The following is an 18,014-nucleotide window of genomic DNA, read 5'->3' on the forward strand; positions in this document are numbered from 1 at the left end:
CTGAGACATTCACCAACACCGTGACAAAATGGTGCTTTAATCCTCCGTCAGCACCGCATATGGGAGGCGCATGGGAGCGCCTTGTACGATCGGTAAAAACGGCCTTTTTTGCCATGACAACAACGAAAACGCCGAATGGAGAAACTTTTTCTACCATACTCGTTGAAGCGGAAGCCCTTGTCAACTCTCGGCCTCTAACTTTCGTTTCCATTGAAGATGACTCCCAGGAAGCTTTGACTCCAAATCACTTCCTTCTGCTTAGTTCCAGTGGGGCAGTTCAACCTTCTATGACAATGGTAGATCCTAGGCTGGCCAACAGAGACGATTGGAATCACACTCGGCATCTCGTAGACTTATTCTGGCATCGGTGGATAAAGGAATATCTGCCCACCATCGCTAGGCGAACCAAATGGTTCGAAGAAGTGAAGCCAATCGAACCTGGAGATTTGGTAGTTATTATCGACGAAAATCGGCGGAATGGTTGGATTAGAGGGCGCATTTTGGACGTGGCAAAGGGTTCAGATGGGAGAGTTCGTCGAGCTACTGTACAAACATCGAGTGGGATCTTGAAAAGACCGGTAGCGAAGATAGCGGTTTTGGATATCGGTAAGCCATCGATGGATCATTAGTCTTACGGGTGGGGGGATGTTCCCGCATCTTTGGTCGCTCCCCAGCCCCTACCAAATTGTGGATCAGACACCAATGGCAAAACAGCGATCGTCGTGACAGTTGAGAAGACAGACTAACTCGTTGAATATCAGCAAGAAAGTGCATCGTCATTCACCTGTTAACTCAGTTAGGAATTTCCAAGTTAAAATTATACAATCACATAGTTCTGTTTCATAATTTGGATAGTGAGTATAAGAAATTTGAATAACTGTTCTCTAAGTTAAAAAATGATACTTTCTAGAATTCCATCGAGTATCTAAACGGATATATTTAACTAACCGTATCGTGGATTTCATAAATTCGGAAATCACACAATGTAAGTGCTCATCTAATATGAAAACTCCTGTAATCCTCAAATTACTATTATCTAAACTTAAAATTATATCGTCATCTAGAGTTCCATCGAATTACTTAACGGTTATAATTACCTTATTGTTGAGGTTAAATTTGGAGGTTATACAATGTAAGTGCACAACTAAAATCGAAATGTAAACCTCGAATAATAAATAAATTTATTAGCTTTTAGCTATGCCAACCAAAAACGTTGCTGCTAAACGAACGTCCGAAACAGCCTCAACAGTCATTTTTGTCATTTTTGTCATTTTTGTCATTTTTGTCATTTTTGTCATTTTTGTCATTTTTGTCATTTTTGTCATTTTTGTCATTTTTGTCATTTTTGTCATTTTTGTAATTTTTGTCATTTTTGTCATTTTTGTCATTTTTGTCATTTCTGTCATTTTTGTCATTTTTGTCATTTTTGTCATTTTTGTCATTTTTGTCATTTTTGTCAATTTTGTCATTTTTGTCATTTTTGTCATTTTTGTCATTTTTGTCATTTTTGTCATTTTTGTCATTTTTGTCATTTTTGTCATTTTTGTCATTTTTGTCATTTTTGTCATTTTTGTCATTTTTGTCATTTTTGTCATTTTTGTCATTTTTGTCATTTTTGTCATTTTTGTCATTTTTGTCATTTTTGTCATTTTTGTCATTTTTGTCATTTTTGTCATTTTTGTCATTTTTGTCATTTTTGTCATTTTTGTCATTTTTGTCATTTTTGTCATTTTTGTCATTTTTGTCATTTTTGTCATTTTTGTCATTTTTGTCATTTTTGTCATTTTTGTCATTTTTGTCATTTTTGTCATTTTTGTCATTTTTGCAGGGTGGCCACCCATTCGGGAAAAACGGGAAATGCGGGAAAAAGACGGGAATTGAAATCCAACGGGAAAAAAGCGGGAAAAAACCGGGAATTTTTTCAAAAAGTCGGGAATTTTTGGCTCAGTGAAAGTCTGTACAATGAAGTTTAGTTGAAAGTCGAAACAAGTGGAAATAGATTGACTGGTGATCTCTTCCCAATTGACTTCTACCAGGTCGAAACTAATCCTCTTGCCGAGCTGAGTCGGTTTCGATTAGTTTGAACTTGCTTCATTGAACAACAAAAGGATGTTCCCGGACAATCTGGCTGTCCTAATCGAATAGAAATGGGAATTGCTCCCTATTTTTTTAATGGAGTTTTCAATTTGCTTCAGAATTGCAGCGAGTTAATATTAGGATTTGACGAAACGTTAAATAAGATTGTGCAGAAGCAACAAATGGATATTGGTGTGCGCTTCTGGAATCAAAACACAAACCTATTTGAAGCAAGGTACATATAGGTTGGTTCTACATTCTTATCGACGACGCGCTCGAATGTCTGAATGGCGTGAAACTATGATTTTCGAAAAATCATGATCTGCTGAAACGAGTGATCCAGTGTTCCATGGAGAGTCCAGCAGTAAATTAGAGAATGCTCAAGGAAGTTACTAGCAAGGTTTAAGAACTTGTTTCGAATCCGGCGTACGAGATTCTCACGATTAGACTTCACACTGTACATAACTCTTTCGAGGAGGAACTGAAGAAAAGTGAATGGAATTTGGATGAATTTTTGAGGGCGTTGTATAGCATGGTCAAAAATATTCCACTTAGAAGGGCAGATAATACTGCAGTAACGTGTTCAACTATGTTTCCGTTAAATTTTGTGACGTTCGGTGGGTGGAAAATGAACGTATGTTGTATGTATGTTGGTAATCCACAAGATTAAGGAAAACCATTCAAATTTTAAGCGGAGTTTTCCATCGATTTCCCGGTCGAAGGTATTCGACATTGTTGCTAAAGCTGTAGGTGATTTTTTGCTGGGTCCAAAAATGGAGTTTTTGTTTTGTTACGGCCGCTTCAACTGTTGAGTTCTTTTTACGCGAGTATCAGAAAGAAGCACTGATGGTTCCATTTCTCTTCGATGATTTAACCGGGCTTGTAAGAGTATTGATGCAGAAAGTTGTAAAGCCTGAACGACTAAAGGTAAAACCAAAAACACTTAAAAACGAACACAAACACATACAGGATCTCAATGAAACTTAATGTTTCCTCGAAGAGATTCATTTCACTTAACTCTAAGCGTACATCTTTCGAGGATATGATGGCTAGCATCTTACAAATGCTAAAACCACCCACCCACAGAAAGTGTACTATGTATGCCGTGACCGGGATTTGATCTCATGACCGTTGGCTTAGAAGACTGGAAGGCTATCCTCTACGCCACTTATCGGAATTGAACTCTCAAAAATAAATCTTCTACCTGCTGGAAGCGCAGAAATTGAATTCTCAACTAAATCGGCAATTAAGAAAGCAAAAGAGTCTGGTCATGTTTCCGACAAGGATATCCTTGTATTCAGAAATAGCTGTCGTTCGTTTTACTCTGGATTTTTGAATAAAATGGCTATGCGATCTCCCTTGTGTTATCTCATCACTCGGTATTTATCGTGCATAATCCCGATGTGATTGCACAGTATCCAGATATTGCCAACAAACGTTAAGACCTGTGTCTAGAAGTACTTGTTGACAAGCAACACTTAAGTAGAGCTTGTGGCGATAAAATTAAGGACGAATTCGGACAATTATCTGCAATACCTTCAATAAAAACATCATTTCGGGATATCGAAGAAAAACACAACGATTGGACATTTTTTGGATGAAATTTATTGGCGAATAAAAAAAAGGAATTCTTCAATTTGACGACCTTATTGAAGAAAATTCTAATTTTCTCTCATGGCAACGCAACGATAGAAAAAAGATTTTCCGTTAACGCGAAATGCTTAGTTGAAAACCAAAGTGAGGAGATTCTGACAGCCCAACGTATCGTATACGATGGAATCAACATTGCAGTTACAGCTAGGAGTTACAGTTTCAGCTATAACGGTAACGAAATCGTTAATTCAGTATGCCCGCAACTCTCACTTGAGATATGTCGAGTCCTTAAAAGCAAAAAATTGGAGGAAAATCTGAAAAAAACTATAGCGAAACGGAAGCGAGAGGCAGAAAAGAAGTCTAAGGAACTGGAAGCGAAAAAAATTAAGGTGCTTTTCGACGCTCAGAGAGAGGCAAGCTTAATGGACGAAAAAAATATATGACATACAAATAAAATAAAAATTATTAAAATGATAATCTAACTTATTACCCGTTTTCTTTTGTTTAACATTTTCGAATCGAGTGACATAGTTTAAAAAATTAAAAAAAAATTCTGCTTATCAATCTAATGCTTTGTAGGTGAATTGATAAACATAACTGAAACAAAAACCATTTAAAGATCATTTACCACTAAAAGAAAGCTTAATCGATTTTCGTTTATATGGTTTCAAAAGTGAATATTCGGAAATTTGTTTGGTTCTCTGTTGTATAAAACCGGGAATTTCGTGAGACCATGCGGGAAAAAAACGGGAAAAATGCGGGAAATCAAAAATTGATTTTGAGTGGCCACCCTGTTTTTGTCATTTTTGTCATTTTTGCCATTTTTGTCATTTTTGCCATTTTTGTCATTTTTGCCATTTTTGTCATTGTTGTCATTTTTTGTCATTTTTGTCATTTTTGTCATTTTTGTCATTTTTGTCATTTTTGTCATTTTTGTCATTTTTGTCATTTTTGTCATTTTTGTCATTTTTGTCATTTTTGTCATTTTTGTCATTTTTGTCATTTTTGTCATTTTTGTCATTTTTGTCATTTTTGTCATTTTTGTCATTTTTGTCATTTTTGTCATTTTTGTCATTTTTGTCATTTTTGTCATTTTTGTCATTTTTGTCATTTTTGTCATTTTTGTCATTTTTGTCATTTTTGTCATTTTTGTCATTTTTTGTCATTTTTGTCATTTTTGTCATTTTTGTCATTTTTGTCATTTTTGTAATTTTTGTCATTTTTGTCATTTTTGTCATTTTTGTCATTTTTGTCATTTTTGTCATTTTTGTCATTTTTGTCATTTTTGTCATTTTTGTCATTTTTGTCATTTTTGTCATTTTTGTCATTTTTGTCATTTTTGTCATTTTTGTCATTTTTGTCATTTTTGTCATTTTTGTCATTTTTGTCATTTTTGTCATTTTTGTCATTTTTGTCATTTTTGTCATTTTTGTCATTTTTGTCATTTTTGTCATTTTTGTCATTTTTGTCATTTTTGTCATTTTTGTCATTTTTGTCATTTTTGTCATTTTTGTCATTTTTGTCATTTTTGTCATTTTTGTCATTTTTGTCATTTTTGTTATTTTTGTCATTTTTGTCATTTTTGTCATTTATGTCATTTTTATCATTTTTGTCATTTTTGTCATTTTTGTCATTTTTGTCATTTTTGTCATTTTTGTCATTTTTGTCATTTTTGTCATTTTTGTCATTTTTGTCATTTTTGTCATTTTTGTCATTTTTGTCATTTTTGTCATTTTTGTCATTTTTGTCATTTTTATCATTTTTGTCATTTTTGTCATTTTTGTCATTTTTGTCATTTTTGTCATTTTTGTCATTTTTGTCATTTTTGTCATTTTTGTCATTTTTGTCATTTTTGTCATTTTTGTCATTTTTGTCATTTTTGTCATTTTTGTCATTTTTGTCATTTTTGTCATTTTTGTCATTTTTGTCATTTTTGTCATTTTTGTCATTTTTGTCATTTTTGTCATTTTTGTCATTTTTGTCATTTTTGTCATTTTTGTCATTTTTGTCATTTTTGTCATTTTTGTCATTTTTGTCATTTTTGTCATTTTTGTCATTTTTGTCATTTTTGTCATTTTTGTCATTTTTGTCATTTTTGTCATTTTTGTCATTTTTGTCATTTTTGTCATTTTTGTCATTTTTGTCATTTTTGTCATTTTTGTCATTTTTGTCATTTTTGTCATTTTTGTCATTTTTGTCATTTTTGTCATTTTTGTCATTTTTGTCATTTTTGTCATTTTTGTCATTTTTGTCATTTTTGTCATTTTTGTCATTTTTGTCATTTTTGTCATTTTTGTCATTTTTGTCATTTTTGTCATTTTTGTCATTTTTGTCATTTTTGTCATTTTTGTCATTTTGTCATTTTTGTCATTTTTGTCATTTTTGTCATTTTTGTCATTTTTGTCATTTTTGTCATTTTTGTCATTTTTGTCATTTTTGTCATTTTTGTCATTTTTGTCATTTTTGTCATTTTTGTCATTTTTGTCATTTTTGTCATTTTTGTCATTTTTGTCATTTTTGTCATTTTTGTCATTTTTGTCATTTTTGTCATTTTTGTCATTTTTGTCATTTTTGTCATTTTTGTCATTTTTGTCATTTTTGTCATTTTTGTCATTTTTGTCATTTTTGTCATTTTTGTCATTTTTTGTCATTTTTGTCATTTTTGTCATTTTTGTCATTTTTGTCATTTTTGTCATTTTTGTCATTTTTGTTATTTTTGTCATTTTTGTCATTTTTGTCATTTATGTCATTTTTATCATTTTTGTCATTTTTGTCATTTTTGTCATTTTTGTCATTTTTGTCATTTTTGTCATTTTTGTCATTTTTGTCATTTTTGTCATTTTTGTCATTTTTGTCATTTTTGTCATTTTTGTCATTTTTATCATTTTTGTCATTTTTGTCATTTTTGTCATTTTTGTCATTTTTGTCATTTTTGTCATTTTTGTCATTTTTGTCATTTTTGTCATTTTTGTCATTTTTGTCATTTTTGTCATTTTTGTCATTTTTGTCATTTTTGTCATTTTTGTCATTTTTGTCATTTTTGTCATTTTTGTCATTTTTGTCATTTTTGTCATTTTTGTCATTTTTGTCATTTTTGTCATTTTTGTCATTTTTGTCATTTTTGTCATTTTTGTCATTTTTGTCATTTTTGTCATTTTTGTCATTTTTGTCATTTTTGTCATTTTTGTCATTTTTGTCATTTTTGTCATTTTTGTCATTTTTGTCATTTTTGTCATTTTTGTCATTTTTGTCATTTTTGTCATTTTTGTCATTTTTGTCATTTTTGTCATTTTTGTCATTTTTGTCATTTTTGTCATTTTTGTCATTTTTGTCATTTTTGTCATTTTTGTCATTTTTGTCATTTTTGTCATTTTTGTCATTTTTGTCATTTTTGTCATTTTTGTCATTTTTGTCATTTTTGTCATTTTTGTCATTTTGTCATTTTTGTCATTTTTGTCATTTTTGTCATTTTTGTCATTTTTGTCATTTTTGTCATTTTTGTCATTTTTGTCATTTTTGTCATTTTTGTCATTTTTGTCATTTTTGTCATTTTTGTCATTTTTGTCATTTTTGTCATTTTTGTCATTTTTGTCATTTTTGTCATTTTTGTCATTTTTGTCATTTTTGTCATTTTTGTCATTTTTGTCATTTTTGTCATTTTTGTCATTTTTGTCATTTTTGTCATTTTTGTCATTTTTGTCATTTTTGTCATTTTTGTCATTTTTGTCATTTTTGTCATTTTTGTCATTTTTGTCATTTTTGTCATTTTTGTCATTTTTTGTCATTTTTGTCATTTTTGTCATTTTTGTCATTTTTGTCATTTTTGTAATTTTTGTCATTTTTGTCATTTTTGTCATTTTTGTCATTTTTGTCATTTTTGTCATTTTTGTCATTTTTGTCATTTTTGTCATTTTTGTCATTTTTGTCATTTTTGTCATTTTTGTCATTTTTGTCATTTTTGTCATTTTTGTCATTTTTGTCATTTTTGTCATTTTTGTCATTTTTGTCATTTTTGTCATTTTTGTCATTTTTGTCATTTTTGTCATTTTTGTCATTTTTGTCATTTTTGTCATTTTTGTCATTTTTGTCATTTTTGTCATTTTTGTCATTTTTGTCATTTTTGTCATTTTTGTCATTTTTGTCATTTTTGTCATTTTTGTCATTTTTGTCATTTTTGTCATTTTTGTCATTTTTGTCATTTTTGTCATTTTTGTCATTTTTGTCATTTTTGTTATTTTTGTCATTTTTGTCATTTTTGTCATTTATGTCATTTTTATCATTTTTGTCATTTTTGTCATTTTTGTCATTTTTGTCATTTTTGTCATTTTTGTCATTTTTGTCATTTTTGTCATTTTTGTCATTTTTGTCATTTTTGTCATTTTTGTCATTTTTGTCATTTTTGTCATTTTTATCATTTTTGTCATTTTTGTCATTTTTGTCATTTTTGTCATTTTTGTCATTTTTGTCATTTTTGTCATTTTTGTCATTTTTGTCATTTTTGTCATTTTTGTCATTTTTGTCATTTTTGTCATTTTTGTCATTTTTGTCATTTTTGTCATTTTTGTCATTTTTGTCATTTTTGTCATTTTTGTCATTTTTGTCATTTTTGTCATTTTTGTCATTTTTGTCATTTTTGTCATTTTTGTCATTTTTGTCATTTTTGTCATTTTTGTCATTTTTGTCATTTTTGTCATTTTTGTCATTTTTGTCATTTTTGTCATTTTTGTCATTTTTGTCATTTTTGTCATTTTTGTCATTTTTGTCATTTTTGTCATTTTTGTCATTTTTGTCATTTTTGTCATTTTTGTCATTTTTGTCATTTTTGTCATTTTTGTCATTTTTGTCATTTTTGTCATTTTTGTCATTTTTGTCATTTTTGTCATTTTTGTCATTTTTGTCATTTTTGTCATTTTTGTCATTTTTGTCATTTTTGTCATTTTTGTCATTTTTGTCATTTTTGTCATTTTTGTCATTTTTGTCATTTTTGTCATTTTTGTCATTTTGTCATTTTTGTCATTTTTGTCATTTTTGTCATTTTTGTCATTTTTGTCATTTTTGTCATTTTTGTCATTTTTGTCATTTTTGTCATTTTTGTCATTTTTGTCATTTTTATCATTTTTGTCATTTTTATCATTTTTGTCATTTTTATCATTTTTATCATTTTTGTCATTTTTATCATTTTTGTCATTTTTGTCATTTTTGTCATTTATGTCATTTTTGTCATTTTTGTCATTTTTGTCATTTTTGTCATTTTTGTCATTTTTGTCATTTTTGCCATTTTTGTCATTTTTGCCATTTTTGTCATTTTTGCCATTTTTGTCATTGTTGTCATTTTTTGTCATTTTTGTCATTTTTGTCATTTTTGTCATTTTTGTCATTTTTGTCATTTTTGTCATTTTTGTCATTTTTGTCATTTTTGTCATTTTTGTCATTTTTGTCATTTTTGTCATTTTTGTCATTTTTGTCATTTTTGTCATTTTTGTCATTTTTGTCATTTTTGTCATTTTTGTCATTTTTGTCATTTTTGTCATTTTTGTCATTTTTGTCATTTTTGTCATTTTTGTCATTTTTGTCATTTTTGTCATTTTTGTCATTTTTGTCATTTTTGTCATTTTTGTCATTTTTTGTCATTTTTGTCATTTTTGTCATTTTTGTCATTTTTGTCATTTTTGTAATTTTTGTCATTTTTGTCATTTTTGTCATTTTTGTCATTTTTGTCATTTTTGTCATTTTTGTCATTTTTGTCATTTTTGTCATTTTTGTCATTTTTGTCATTTTTGTCATTTTTGTCATTTTTGTCATTTTTGTCATTTTTGTCATTTTTGTCATTTTTGTCATTTTTGTCATTTTTGTCATTTTTGTCATTTTTGTCATTTTTGTCATTTTTGTCATTTTTGTCATTTTTGTCATTTTTGTCATTTTTGTCATTTTTGTCATTTTTGTCATTTTTGTCATTTTTGTCATTTTTGTCATTTTTGTCATTTTTGTCATTTTTGTCATTTTTGTCATTTTTGTCATTTTTGTCATTTTTGTCATTTTTGTCATTTTTGTCATTTTTGTCATTTTTGTCATTTTTGTCATTTTTGTCATTTTTGTCATTTTTGTCATTTTTGTCATTTTTGTCATTTTTGTCATTTTTGTCATTTTTGTCATTTTTGTCATTTTTGTCATTTTTGTCATTTTTGTCATTTTTGTCATTTTTGTCATTTTTGTCATTTTTGTCATTTTTGTCATTTTTGTCATTTTTGTCATTTTTGTCATTTTTGTCATTTTTGTCATTTTTGTCATTTTTGTCATTTTTGTCATTTTTGTCATTTTTGTCATTTTTGCAGGGTGGCCACCCATTCGGGAAAAACGGGAAATGCGGGAAAAAGACGGGAATTGAAATCCAACGGGAAAAAAGCGGGAAAAAACCGGGAATTTTTTCAAAAAGTCGGGAATTTTTGGCTCAGTGAAAGTCTGTACAATGAAGTTTAGTTGAAAGTCGAAACAAGTGGAAATAGATTGACTGGTGATCTCTTCCCAATTGACTTCTACCAGGTCGAAACTAATCCTCTTGCCGAGCTGAGTCGGTTTCGATTAGTTTGAACTTGCTTCATTGAACAACAAAAGGATGTTCCCGGACAATCTGGCTGTCCTAATCGAATAGAAATGGGAATTGCTCCCTATTTTTTTAATGGAGTTTTCAATTTGCTTCAGAATTGCAGCGAGTTAATATTAGGATTTGACGAAACGTTAAATAAGATTGTGCAGAAGCAACAAATGGATATTGGTGTGCGCTTCTGGAATCAAAACACAAACCTATTTGAAGCAAGGTACATATAGGTTGGTTCTACATTCTTATCGACGACGCGCTCGAATGTCTGAATGGCGTGAAACTATGATTTTCGAAAAATCATGATCTGCTGAAACGAGTGATCCAGTGTTCCATGGAGTAAAGTGTTCCATGGAGAGTCCAGCAGTAAATTAGAGAATGCTCAAGGAAGTTACTAGCAAGGTTTAAGAACTTGTTTCGAATCCGGCGTACGAGATTCTCACGATTAGACTTCACACTGTACATAACTCTTTCGAGGAGGAACTGAAGAAAAGTGAATGGAATTTGGATGAATTTTTGAGGGCGTTGTAGGTATAGCATGGTCAAAAATATTCCACTTAGAAGGGCAGATAATACTGCAGTAACGTGTTCAACTATGTTTCCGTTAAATTTTGTGACGTTCGGTGGGTGGAAAATGAACGTATGTTGTATGTATGTTGGTAATCCACAAGATTAAGGAAAACCATTCAAATTTTAAGCGGAGTTTTCCATCGATTTCCCGGTCGAAGGTATTCGACATTGTTGCTAAAGCTGTAGGTGATTTTTTGCTGGGTCCAAAAATGGAGTTTTTGTTTTGTTACGGCCGCTTCAACTGTTGAGTTCTTTTTACGCGAGTATCAGAAAGAAGCACTGATGGTTCCATTTCTCTTCGATGATTTAACCGGGCTTGTAAGAGTATTGATGCAGAAAGTTGTAAAGCCTGAACGACTAAAGGTAAAACCAAAAACACTTAAAAACGAACACAAACACATACAGGATCTCAATGAAACTTAATGTTTCCTCGAAGAGATTCATTTCACTTAACTCTAAGCGTACATCTTTCGAGGATATGATGGCTAGCATCTTACAAATGCTAAAACCACCCACCCACAGAAAGTGTACTATGTATGCCGTGACCGGGATTTGATCTCATGACCGTTGGCTTAGAAGACTGGAAGGCTATCCTCTACGCCACTTATCGGAATTGAACTCTCAAAAATAAATCTTCTACCTGCTGGAAGCGCAGAAATTGAATTCTCAACTAAATCGGCAATTAAGAAAGCAAAAGAGTCTGGTCATGTTTCCGACAAGGATATCCTTGTATTCAGAAATAGCTGTCGTTCGTTTTACTCTGGATTTTTGAATAAAATGGCTATGCGATCTCCCTTGTGTTATCTCATCACTCGGTATTTATCGTGCATAATCCCGATGTGATTGCACAGTATCCAGATATTGCCAACAAACGTTAAGACCTGTGTCTAGAAGTACTTGTTGACAAGCAACACTTAAGTAGAGCTTGTGGCGATAAAATTAAGGACGAATTCGGACAATTATCTGCAATACCTTCAATAAAAACATCATTTCGGGATATCGAAGAAAAACACAACGATTGGACATTTTTTGGATGAAATTTATTGGCGAATAAAAAAAAGGAATTCTTCAATTTGACGACCTTATTGAAGAAAATTCTAATTTTCTCTCATGGCAACGCAACGATAGAAAAAAGATTTTCCGTTAACGCGAAATGCTTAGTTGAAAACCAAAGTGAGGAGATTCTGACAGCCCAACGTATCGTATACGATGGAATCAACATTGCAGTTACAGCTAGGAGTTACAGTTTCAGCTATAACGGTAACGAAATCGTTAATTCAGTATGCCCGCAACTCTCACTTGAGATATGTCGAGTCCTTAAAAGCAAAAAATTGGAGGAAAATCTGAAAAAAACTATAGCGAAACGGAAGCGAGAGGCAGAAAAGAAGTCTAAGGAACTGGAAGCGAAAAAAATTAAGGTGCTTTTCGACGCTCAGAGAGAGGCAAGCTTAATGGACGAAAAAAATATATGACATACAAATAAAATAAAAATTATTAAAATGATAATCTAACTTATTACCCGTTTTCTTTTGTTTAACATTTTCGAATCGAGTGACATAGTTTAAAAAATTAAAAAAAAATTCTGCTTATCAATCTAATGCTTTGTAGGTGAATTGATAAACATAACTGAAACAAAAACCATTTAAAGATCATTTACCACTAAAAGAAAGCTTAATCGATTTTCGTTTATATGGTTTCAAAAGTGAATATTCGGAAATTTGTTTGGTTCTCTGTTGTATAAAACCGGGAATTTCGTGAGACCATGCGGGAAAAAAACGGGAAAAATGCGGGAAATCAAAAATTGATTTTGAGTGGCCACCCTGTTTTTGTCATTTTTGTCATTTTTGCCATTTTTGTCATTTTTGCCATTTTTGTCATTTTTGCCATTTTTGTCATTGTTGTCATTTTTTGTCATTTTTGTCATTTTTGTCATTTTTGTCATTTTTGTCATTTTTGTCATTTTTGTCATTTTTGTCATTTTTGTCATTTTTGTCATTTTTGTCATTTTTGTCATTTTTGTCATTTTTGTCATTTTTGTCATTTTTGTCATTTTTGTCATTTTTGTCATTTTTGTCATTTTTGTCATTTTTGTCATTTTTGTCATTTTTGTCATTTTTGTCATTTTTGTCATTTTTGTCATTTTTGTCATTTTTGTCATTTTTGTCATTTTTGTCATTTTTGTCATTTTTGTCATTTTTGTCATTTTTGTCATTTTTTGTCATTTTTGTCATTTTTGTCATTTTTGTCATTTTTGTCATTTTTGTAATTTTTGTCATTTTTGTCATTTTTGTCATTTTTGTCATTTTTGTCATTTTTGTCATTTTTGTCATTTTTGTCATTTTTGTCATTTTTGTCATTTTTGTCATTTTTGTCATTTTTGTCATTTTTGTCATTTTTGTCATTTTTGTCATTTTTGTCATTTTTGTCATTTTTGTCATTTTTGTCATTTTTGTCATTTTTGTCATTTTTGTCATTTTTGTCATTTTTGTCATTTTTGTCATTTTTGTCATTTTTGTCATTTTTGTCATTTTTGTCATTTTTGTCATTTTTGTCATTTTTGTCATTTTTGTCATTTTTGTCATTTTTGTCATTTTTGTCATTTTTGTCATTTTTGTCATTTTTGTCATTTTTGTCATTTTTGTCATTTTTGTCATTTTTGTCATTTTTGTCATTTTTGTCATTTTTGTTATTTTTGTCATTTTTGTCATTTTTGTCATTTATGTCATTTTTATCATTTTTGTCATTTTTGTCATTTTTGTCATTTTTGTCATTTTTGTCATTTTTGTCATTTTTGTCATTTTTGTCATTTTTGTCATTTTTGTCATTTTTGTCATTTTTGTCATTTTTATCATTTTTGTCATTTTTGTCATTTTTGTCATTTTTGTCATTTTTGTCATTTTTGTCATTTTTGTCATTTTTGTCATTTTTGTCATTTTTGTCATTTTTGTCATTTTTGTCATTTTTGTCATTTTTGTCATTTTTGTCATTTTTGTCATTTTTGTCATTTTTGTCATTTTTGTCATTTTTGTCATTTTTGTCATTTTTGTCATTTTTGTCATTTTTGTCATTTTTGTCATTTTTGTCATTTTTGTCATTTTTGTCATTTTTGTCATTTTTGTCATTTTTGTCATTTTTGTCATTTTTGTCATTTTTGTCATTTTTGTCATTTTTGTCATTTTTGTCATTTTTGTCATTTTTGTCATTTTTGTCATTTTTGTCATTTTTGTCATTTTTGTCATTTTTGTCATTTTTGTCATTTTTGTCATTTTTGTCATTTTTGTCATTTTTGTCATTTTTGTCATTTTTGTCATTTTTGTCATTTTTGTCATTTTTGTCATTTTTGTCATTTTTGTCATTTTTGTCATTTTTGTCATTTTTGTCATTTTTGTCATTTTTGTCATTTTTGTCATTTTGTCATTTTTGTCATTTTTGTCATTTTTGTCATTTTTGTCATTTTTGTCATTTTTGTCATTTTTGTCATTTTTGTCATTTTTATCATTTTTGTCATTTTTGTCATTTTTGTCATTTTTATCATTTTTATCATTTTTGTCATTTTTATCATTTTTGTCATTTTTGTCATTTTTGTCATTTTTGTCATTTTTGTCATTTTTGTCATTTTTGTCATTTTTGTCATTTTTGTCATTTTTGTCATTTTTGTCATTTTTGTCATTTTTGTCATTTTTGTCATTTTTGTCATTTTTGTCATTTTTGTCATTTTTGTCATTTTTGTCATTTTTGTCATTTTTGTCATTTTTGTCATTTTTGTCATTTTTGTCATTTTTGTCATTTTTGTCATTTTTGTCATTTTTGTCATTTTTGTCATTTTTGTCATTTTTGTCATTTTTGTCATTTTTGTCATTTTTGTCATTTTTGTCATTTTTGTCATTTTTGTCATTTTTGTCATTTTTGTCATTTTTGTCATTTTTGTCATTTTTGTCATTTTTGTCATTTTTGTCATTTTTGTCATTTTTGTCATTTTTGTCATTTTTGTCATTTTTGTCATTTTTGTCATTTTTGTCATTTTTGTCATTTTTGTCATTTTTGTCATTTTTGTCATTTTTGTCATTTTTATCATTTTTGTCATTTTTGTCATTTTTGTCATTTTTGTCATTTTTGTCATTTTTGTGATTTTTGTAATTTTTGTCATTTTTGTAATTTTTGTCATTTTTGTCATTTTTTTCATTTTTGTCATTTTTGTAATTTTTGTAATTTTTGTCATTTTTGTCATTTTTGTCATTTTTGTCATTTTTGTCATTTCTGTCATTTTTGTCATTTTTGTCATTTTTGTCATTTTTGTCATTTTTGTCATTTTTGTCATTTTTGTCATTTTTGTCATTTTTGTCATTTTTGTCATTTTTGTCATTTTTGTCATTTTTGTCATTTTTGTCATTTTTGTCATTTTTGTCATTTTTGTCATTTTTGTCATTTTTGTCATTTTTGTCATTTTTGTCATTTTTGTCATTTTTGTCATTTTTGTCATTTTTGTCATTTTTGTCATTTTTGTCATTTTTGTCATTTTTGTCATTTTTGTCATTTTTGTCATTTTTGTCATTTTTGTCATTTTTGTCATTTTTGTCATTTTTGTCATTTTTGTCATTTTTGTCATTTTTGTCATTTTTGTCATTTTTGTCATTTTTGTCATTTTTGTCATTTTTGTCATTTTTGTCATTTTTGTCATTTTTGTCATTTTTGTCATTTTTGTCATTTTTGTCATTTTTGTCATTTTTGTCATTTTTGTCATTTTTATCATTTTTGTCATTTTTGTCATTTTTGTCATTTTTGTCATTTTTGTCATTTTTGTCATTTTTGTCATTTTTGTCATTTTTGTCATTTTTGTGATTTTTGTAATTTTTGTCATTTTTGTAATTTTTGTCATTTTTGTCATTTTTGTCATTTTTGTCATTTTTGTCATTTTTGTAATTTTTGTAATTTTTGTCATTTTTGTCATTTTTGTCATTTTTGTCATTTCTGTCATTTTTGTCATTTTTGTCATTTTTGTCATTTTTGTCATTTTTGTCATTTTTGTCATTTTTGTCATTTTTGTCATTTTTGTCATTTTTGTCATTTTTGTCATTTTTGTCATTTTTGTCATTTTTGTCATTTTTGTCATTTTTGTCATTTTTGTCATTTTTGTCATTTTTGTCATTTTTGTCATTTTTGTCATTTTTGTCATTTTTGTCATTTTTGTCATTTTTGTCATTTTTGTCATTTTTGTCATTTTTGTCATTTTTGTCATTTTTGTCATTTTTGTCATTTTTGTCGTTTTTGTCATTTTTGTCATTTTTGTCATTTTTGTCATTTTTGTCATTTTTGTCATTTTTGTCATTTTTGTCATTTTTGTCATTTTTGTCATTTTTGTCATTTTTGTCATTTTTGTCATTTTTGTCATTTTTGTCATTTTTGTCATTTTTGTCATTTTTGTCATTTTTGTCATTTTTGTCATTTTTGTCATTTTTGTCATTTTTGTCATTTTTGTCATTTTTGTCATTTTTGTCATTTTTGTCATTTTTGTCATTTTTGTCATTTTTGTCATTTTTGTCATTTTTGTCATTTTTGTCATTTTTGTCATTTTTGTCATTTTTGTCATTTTTGTCATTTTTGTCATTTTTGTCATTTTTGTCATTTTTGTCATTTTTGTCATTTTTGTCATTTTTGTCATTTTTGTCATTTTTGTCATTTTTGTCATTTTTGTCATTTTTGTCATTTTTGTCATTTTTGTCATTTTTGTCATTTTTGTCATTTTTGTCATTTTTGTCATTTTTGTCATTTTTGTCATTTTTGTCATTTTTGTCATTTTTGTCATTTTTGTCATTTTTGTCATTTTTGTCATTTTTGTCATTTTTGTCATTTTTGTCATTTTTGTCATTTTTGTCATTTTTGTCATTTTTGTCATTTTTGTCATTTTTGTCATTTTTGTCATTTTTGTCATTTTTGTCATTTTTGTCATTTTTGTCATTTTTGTCATTTATGTCATTTTTGTCATTTTTATCATTTTTGTCATTTTTGTCATTTTTGTCATTTTTGTCAGTTTTGTCATTTTTGTCATTTTTGTCATTTTTGTCATTTTTGTCATTTTTGTCATTTTTGTCATTTTTGTCAGTTTTGTCATTTTTGTCATTTTTGTCATTTTTGTCATTATTGTTTATTTTGTAGGTGTTTTGAACTTTGATTGTTATTTTCTGGATACTTAATTCTGAATAATGAATTATTCCGTACTTGATTCTGAATTCTGAGGTTTAGGGTTCTTAATTTTGAATTTTGAATTCTAAATTCTGAAAGTTTTAATTAATTTTTCGGCCTTATCGGTGCAAAGTTATGTCCTTTTAATAAAGTGCATTTCAAAATTCTGGAATTTTTTAGATTTCATTTAGAAACATCAATTTTTTGTTCAGCACGGACCAGCTACTATGAATACAAATAGAGTTGCATTTTCGACCACACATTAGTAGGCCAAGCGTAATTTTTCTAATCTTGAAATTTTCTTATTAAAAAGGACAACACTTGCCATGGCCGATAAACTTATTAACAAAAGTTACTTATTTCTGTATATTTAGATTTCAATGATTATGATCGTTTCTGATTGAAGTAGCTAATTCTAGGCGAGATCCATATTTGAAACATGGACGGTAAATACTTTTCCCATCACACAGGAAACGGAAAATTCTCTGTTGTCATTTCTCCCGCGCTCCGTTTTCGGAAAACCTCTCGTGTATTAACACGACCTTTCCTACTGAGTATTGGATTCGTTTTCGACTGGATTGTGCTCGACTGCAGTTTGCCAACGTTTTTCTTTGCAGCATTCCCATACATTCATAGGGAAGGCACATTCCTTCACACAGGAGGGAAAACGGCTGCAAATACGCAAGAAAATCTCATGCTCAGCGAAGTTGTATCAGGAGGACTCTCATAACCAACGTGTTCTCTTGACGACGACCACGACAGCTTTTCCGTCTCACGTGCTCCACGTGGTGGGTCAGTTCCAAGGACGAAACGCGAGTGGGAGACAGATTTTCTCGGAAAACAATAATGTATCCTCCGCGTGCCCGAGCTCCAATGTTGGATTGTTTTCATTTATGAGTACATCTTAGGTTCCAGGTTTTTTCGAAACCTACACAGTCAACATTTCGATGAATGGAGAGAGTTTCAGGGTTAGTGCGGATGGACAGCTGCTGATTTGATA

Source organism: Uranotaenia lowii, chromosome 2 (genome assembly GCF_029784155.1).
Source record: "Uranotaenia lowii strain MFRU-FL chromosome 2, ASM2978415v1, whole genome shotgun sequence".
In the NCBI taxonomy this organism is placed as follows: Eukaryota; Metazoa; Arthropoda; class Insecta; order Diptera; family Culicidae; genus Uranotaenia; species Uranotaenia lowii.